Source organism: Aethalodelphis obliquidens, unplaced genomic scaffold (assembly GCF_003676395.1).
Source record: "Aethalodelphis obliquidens isolate GAN/ISIS:26980383/991018 unplaced genomic scaffold, ASM367639v1 scaffold49, whole genome shotgun sequence".
NCBI classification, from domain to species: domain Eukaryota; kingdom Metazoa; phylum Chordata; class Mammalia; order Artiodactyla; family Delphinidae; genus Aethalodelphis; species Aethalodelphis obliquidens.
This window is the reverse complement of record NW_020837993.1, coordinates 4759777-4767656: the sequence shown is the minus strand read 5'-3', so window position 1 is coordinate 4767656 and position 7880 is coordinate 4759777.

The following is a 7880-nucleotide window of genomic DNA, read 5'->3' as shown; positions in this document are numbered from 1 at the left end:
TTCCCAGACCAGGGCTCGAACCCATGTCCCCTGCATTGGCAGGCGGATTCTTAACCACTGTGCCATCAGGAAAGCCCCATGTGTGTTTGTATTTTAAACATACATAAATGGTGTTGTAGATATCCTGTTTCATTCTTTTTTTCACTTACTACTAATTTTTCTTTAATTAATTTTTTTTTTTTTTTTCCGGCCATACCACATGTGGGATCTTAGTTCCCAGACCAGGGATCAAACCCCTGCCCCTTGCATTGGAAGGATAGAGTCTTGGCCACTGGACTGCCAGGAAAGTCCCACTCACCACTATTTAAAAAACTTTTTACTATGCAAAAATTTCAAACATTTTCAAAAGTAGAATAGGATTGTGAATTCCAATGTACCCATCACTCAAAGTCAGATGTAAACTTGAGGCCAATTTTATTTCATTTACACCCCGACCCATTCCTACTCTTCATAGATTACTCTGAAGTAAGTCCCAGCCTCATATTATTTCATCAACAAATATTTTTCTATGAACCTCTAAAATAGTCATTATAATACATAATAATTATGTCATATTATCATACCTAAAAAATTAGAAATAATCATTTATATCATCAACATTCAGTCAGTGTTCAAAATTTCCCTATTTTCTCATACTATTTTTAGTTGTTTGAATCAAGATTCAAATAAGATTTACACATTGTGATGGGTTGATATGTCTCCTGTCTCTTTTAATATATGGGTCTGCCCTCCATTTCTAAAAATTTATTTACTGAATAAATTTATCTTTGTGAAGTTTTCTATAGTCTGCATTCTGCTAACTGTGTCCCTGTGGTGTTGTTTAAGGTGTTCCTCTGCCCTGTATATTTCCTGTAACTTGGTTGTAAGATCTAGAAACTTGATTGGATTCAGGTTAAGTTCTTTTGCAAGAAATACTTCATAGGTGAAGTTACAGACTTCTGTCAGGAGGCACCTAGTGTTTGGTTGTTTCTTTTTTTCCTTTAAAAAATTTTTTTATTGAAATATAGCTGATTTACAATGTTGTGTTAGTTTCAAGTTTCAGGTTACAGCAAAGTGATTCAATTTTATATATATATATATATATATATATATATATATCTCACATATATAGAGAGATAGAAAGCGGGAAGCAGCCGCATAGCACAGGGAGATCAGCTCCGTGCTTTGTGACCACCTAGAGGGGTGGGATAGGGAGGGTGGGAGGGAGACGCAAGAGGGAAGGGATATGGGGATTTATGTATACATATAGCTGATTCACTTTGTTATACAGCAGAAACTAACACACCATTGTAAAGCAATTATCCTTCAATAAAGATGTTAAAAAGACCCATATGTATATGGTTGTTTTTGTGATATTAGCAGTGATGATAATCAGTGAGTTCACTAGGGGTTTTCAAGTGATGATAATCTAATTCTGTCATTCCTTCTTCATTTATTAGCTGAAATATTTCTATAAAGAGAAACTTAGTTACCTTCAGATAGAGTTTGTATAGGAAAGGCAAGATAAATGCTTGATTTTTATTAGTTTTCAAAATAATGAGTTAGTTTCTCTAAAGATAAATCAATAAGGTTTTAAAAATAACATTTTAAACTCATGGATTTCCTGGATTATTTCAATTGTTTGCAGTTATCCATCTTGGTGCTTAAATTGTCCTATCTTTGGCAAACAGGAGCCTCTACAAGGTGGTTTCTTTCAGTTGTTTTTGCCATCACCTCATTACGCTTTGATAGCTTTCTTGCTGCTGGTAGAATAAGATGGTCCTGGCTCATATTATAAACTTATTGCCTCAGACCCGGAGTCATTCATTTCTTCAGGGAGCCCTGGTTCTGATTAGTGGGAGACCGTATTAGATGCCACAGCCTGGGTGCTAGAAGCACTATATTTTTATACTTTATCCATATTTCCGGGAGCACTTTTCCCCAGTCTGCTGCTTTTTTTAAAAAAATTATTTTTATTTGTTTATTTTTGGCCACGTTGGGCCTTCGCTGCTGTGCGTGGGCTTTTCTCTAGTTGCAGGGAGTGGGGGCTACTCTTCGTTGTGGTGCACGGGCTTCTCATTGCGGTGGCTTCTCTTGTTGCAAAGCACAGGCTCTAGGCGTGGGTGCTTCAGTAGTTGTGGCATGTAGACTCAGTAGTTGTGGCTCGCGGGCTCTAGAGTGCAGGCTCAGTAGTTGTGGCGTACTGGCTTAGTTGCTCCGTGGCATGTGGGATCTTCCTAGATCAGGGATCGAACCCATGTCCCCTGCATTGGCAGGAGGATTCTCAACCACTGAGCCACCAGGGAAGTCCCCCCCAGTCTGCTTCTTCTAAGTGCTGTGCCACATTCCACAGTGTACAGTCTCTACACTGTGCAAACCCGCTTCTCCAATGATGGAGACCAAGATGGCTGCCAGCTCCCTGCTGCTGCAAACAACACAACAAGGAGCTTCCTTGAATACGTCCTCTTATGGATCTGTATGAGAATCGTTTTTTTCTTTTAGGTCAATGTTATTAGCCCTATTTTATTGGAGGAAGCCGCCATGCAGCTAGGAATGAAAAAGAAGTTGGGGAAAGAGGAAAGAGGGAGGGTGTAGAAAGGGGAGATGGGGCCCAGGGCAGAGTGGGGCAGTTTATTTTTTATGTATTTATTTATTTGTTTAAAATTTATTTTTGGCTGCCTTTTTAAAAAAAGATATTCATTTATTTGGTTGCACCGGGTCTTAGCTGTGGTATGAGAACTCTTAGTTGTGGCAAGCAAGTGGGATCTTAGTTCCCCAACCAGGGATCAAACCCAGGTCCCCTGAATTGGAAGGTGGTGTCTTAACCACTGGACCACCAGGGAAGTCCCCAGAGTGGGGCAGTTTAGAAACTATGTTTCCCTGGTATGTCTCTTGAGCAAGGGTTGCTCATTCTCTTGGGGTCCTGGTGTCATGGGTACTGGAGAAAGGACAGGTCAGGATCGGCATCCTCCTAGTTCCTCAGGATGCTTCCTTGCCTTTCTTCATGAGTCAAAAAGTCCCAGAGCTCTAAGGCTCATGCCATTGGGATATCTCAAGCTCTACAGTTGTACCTGTCATCTACACTTTGGGGTTTCTTCTGCACATTCACTGAGGGCTTTGGCAGGTAACTCTGCATCTTCTCCATGTCATCACTTGTCAACTTCATCAACCATACGGATGACCTATTCTGTACCACAGACTCTCAAAGTCTTGGTCTCCTTTATACCAGCAACACACTCTTTTCCACTTCAGGGGCTTGTTCCCATGGCTACACCATGAGAGAGACCAGCCAGGGCAAAGTCTTGCTGGCTTAGAAAGAAGGCCATTACGTCTACAGCACGGAGTGTAGAGCCCACAGTGCGAGATGAGGCCCCAGGGTTAGGCAGGACCCCCTCCCTCAGAACTTTGTAGGTCATCTTAGAGATATTCGCCTCTATTCTAAGAGAAATAAGAAGCTTCTGAAAGAGTTTAAATGTGGCAGAGAGGGTGGTATGGTTCGGTGATGGTGATGTGATCAAATTTGTATATTGAAAGAGCTGGGGCTTCCCTGGTGATCCAGTGGTTAAGACTCCGGGCTTCCAGTGTAGGGGATGCGAGTTTGATCCCTGGTTGGGGAATGAAGGTCTCACACGCTGCGCAGCGCAGCCAAAAAAAAAAAAAAGAAGGAACAAGCCGGCCGGTGAGGAGGCTGTTGCTATGATCCAGTGAGAGTTAAGGGCAAAGACAAGTTGGCTACCTTGGGTCATCTTTAGGAGTAAAAATCACCAGGATCTGCTACTGATTTGGAAATGGAAGGAAAGAGGGAAGAAGAAGTCAAGTGTGATTCCCAGGTTTGCAGCTTGCCTGACAGGGTAGCAGGTGGGGCCATTCCCTGGGTGGGGGACCATGGGGAGAGGGCTTGAAGTTGGGTGTGATGGAGTGGAATGTATACAGGTTGGGGGGATCACACACATGCTATTAGATGTTTTGAGTATGAGAAGCCTTTGGAACCAGCCGGTGAAGATTTGAGTCGGGGGTGGGGGGTGGCTGCACAGGGCTGGAGCTCAGCGGGGACGTCTGGGCTGAAGAGGGGACTTGGGCATCGTTAGTGCGTAGGTGGAAATTAAGCTGCAGTGTGGCTGAGATGCCCAAAGAGGGAAGTCAGGGGAGCGGAGAAGAGGGCCTGGGCCCAGCCTTGAGGACACCAGTGTTTAGTGGTTCTGTGGAGGAGAACGGACATGCAAAGGGGCCAGAAGGAGCCACCAGAGATGCAGGGAGAGATGCAGAGAGCACGGTGTCATTCATGGAGGCCACGGGAAGAACGAATTTCAAGAAGGGCATCTATCTCTGCTGAGAGAGAGAGGTCAGGAAAGATGAGGAATGAAAAATGTCTGCTAAATTTAGCAATGTGGAGTCATGAGTAAGCTTAGGAAGCGCTGTTTCAGTGAGGAGGTGGGCCAGAGCCTGGTGAGGTCAAGGAGAGTGTGGGACGTGAGAAGGAAGAGAGGAACTTCTGGGAAGGTGATTTCAGGGGCTGGGATGACTCTACTGTGGGGCATGGTTAACCCGATTCCCCTGCTTCCTGCCAGGAATCTGGATGTGATGGCCTGCTAGACAACAGCCATTTTGGGACCACAAGGAGGAGGAGGCCTAGAGACCTCAGTCCCAGCACCTTAAGCTGCTGGACCAGCCCCAACTCTTGCTCACCTCTGAGTGTTTCTTTACATGAGAAAAACAAAACCGTGTTGTTTGCAGCTGAAGATAATTTGTAACTGATATAGCATGTCACCTGTGTTATCTCACTCAATCCCCACCATGGCCTTTTGAGGTAGTGCTATTATTATTCCTATTTTACAGACAAGGATACCAAAGTACAGAGAGGTTAAGAAACTAGGGTGACACAACTTAAGTGACAGAGCTGAGATTTAAAAAAAGGGTTTCTGACTCAAGATGAGGCTCTTAACTGCTGTGATGTTCTTTCTCAACAGCTATTATTGGTGATTTTGTTGTTATTATTGCTGTTAACCCTCTCAGAGGCCATTGGGAGATGTACTCGGGATGACCCCATCCATCTGTGTGTGTCTCCTTTGCTCTCACACTAATACCACACTCACAGCGCTGCTGACACCAGATGTGGGGGGTTTTCCCCCACCAAGCAGATCTGTGACACCAGCTGGGTGTTCTACCATGTAACTCAATTCTTACGCTATCTTCCAGGAGGTAGTGTCAGATCCCACAGGTTAAGGGCTCAGTCCCCCAAGACTGCTCCCTACTTCAGATGCCAATTGTGAGTCATAGGTCCCCAGATTAGCAACAATTTCTGCCTGACTTGCCTGTAAATCAGAGGTTCCCATGACCCCCTCCTTGTGTTCAATTAACTTGCTAGAATGGCTCACACAACTCAGGGAAACACTTAACATTACTAGTTTATTAAAGGATATGATAAAAGATACAGATGAACAGCCAGATAAAGAGATACACAGGGTGAGGTCTGGGAGGGTCCTGAGCATAGGCGCTTCTATTCCCATGGGGATGGCATGCATCGCCCTCCTGGCATGGATGTGTACACCCACCTGGAATCTCTTCAAATCTCACACGTTTGGGATTTTTATGGGGGCATGATTGACTATGAACTCCATTTCCAACTCTCCTTCCTTCTCAAGAGACTTGGGGGTGGGGCTGAAAATTCCAAGCTTCTAATTAAGGCTTCGTCTTTCCAGTGACCAGCCCCCTCCAGGGGTCATCCAGGAGCTCACCCAGAGTCGCCTCATTGGAACAAAAGACACTTCTATCACCAGGAAATTACAAGGGTTTTAGGAGACCTGTGCCAGGAACTGGGGGCAGAGGCCAGTACATATATATTTTATTATCTCACAAGGGAGATGATAGAATAAGGCTAAATCCCCTTTCAGGGAGGTAGGCTTATAGGTCGTACTTCATATAAGCTTTGAAATACCTAACAGTTCTTTGCGTGCCTCCTCTGTTCCATGTTTGTGGAGATGGTGTAGGTGGTAGGAATACAGAGAGTTGATGTGGAAGGTAATTTCTAAAACTATAATTCTACAGTTCCACTCTAAACACATTGTGGTATAGTTCACATATGAAACAATCTTCCAGCTTAGGATCACAGGGGGAAAAGTGCTGTGATTAGAGAATCAGAACAGTCTGTGGAGGGGATCAAGCACCATTTCCACAGCTGTAACCATCCATCAGGCTCAGTGAGGAATGTGCACCCTGGGAGGGAATGATATTTATTGTTGTTCTGTTCAGCATGATGTCACTAAGGGGAATCGCTAAATCACCCAGTTCCAAGCAGAATAGAAAATCTGTCCAAGTTGTGCAAATGTTATTTAAAATCCTAGCCATCAGCCATGAGAAAAGTCCCTGCAGCCACATCAAAGAATAGAATAGTTTTCAAAGATGGTGCTTATTACTAAGTTGTTACTGCAAACATTCTTCCGCACAAATAGAGAAAACAACAACAACAACAATTTCCTGAAAATCAGCGCTGCGAAATCACATCCCCAGAATACTTATAATAACTGTTGGTGATCCACTTATCAGCATTTCAGTATGCATCTTGAGAAGGGAGGACCAGCTCACCAGCGCGAGCGTGTGTCAACAATTAGAGGAGCTACTACCTTTGCTTAATGTAATTAAAAATCTAATTTAATAAAGAAAATTGCCTGATGGCTTGTACCTTTTTAAAAAAATGATTGAATAAAATTTAGAATTTATTAATGCATTTACATCACTTATAATACTTTAAGCATTGGTCTACTATATACAAATTAAAACTTTGCATAGATAAATAACAGGTAATTGTGTTTTCCTCACCAAAATATTTAGGTTAAATAAAAAACTAATATTTACATTGCTTTTTTTCGCTTTCAATCATTGCCCTTTAGTGTCAAACATATGAAACTCATTTTTTAACTTTTAAAAATTAAAAAAATTGGGACTTCCCTGGTGGTGCAATGGTTAAGAATCCACCTACCAATACAGGGGACACAGGTTCAATCCCTGGTCCGGGAAGATCCCACATGCTGTGGAGCAACTAAGCCCGTGTGCCACAACTACCGAAGCCCGCTCGCCTAGAGCCCGTGCTCGGCAACGAGAAGCCACCACAATGAGAAGCCTGTGCACCGCAATGAAGAGAAGCCCCTGCTCACCGCAACGGGAGAAAGCCCACGCGCAGCAACAAAGATCAAACACAGCCAAAAATAAATAAATAAATATTTAAAAAATTTTTTTAAAGTTTATTTTATTGAAGGATAGTTGGTTGACAATGTGTTAATTTCTACTGTACAGCAAAGTGGCTCAGTTCTATATAATATATGTATATGTATATATATATTCTTTTCCATTAAGGTTTTTCACAGGATAGCGATTATAGTTCTCTATGCTATACAGTAGGACCTTGTTGTTTATCCATTCTACATATAATTGAAATTCAATTTATTTCAGATTCTCCACAACCATCATCTTGATCATGAGAGCTTATTTTAAAAATGTGTCCATAATGAGTTTGCTGACACATACATTATGAAGTTAGAGTGAAAAGTTGGGGTATCTATGCATCTGCTGCTGCTATTGCTAATTCCCTCTGGCTAATAATTTCCATGAACAATGATTTAGAGTTGGTAGGGGGCTGAAATCCTTTCCACCAGTCATGTATATCATTCATTTTGGGTTCAGATAATAATGACCATCTCTCTACTTTAGATATCCTACATATTAAATTAAATTAATTAATTTATTTACATTTTATTGGAGTATAGCTGATTTTCAATGTTGTGTTAGTTTCAGGGGTACAGCAAAGTGAATCAGTTACACATATACATATATCCACTCTTTTTTAAAAAAACTTTTTTCCCATATAGGGCATTACAGAGTATTGAGTAGAGTTTCCTGTGCTATAC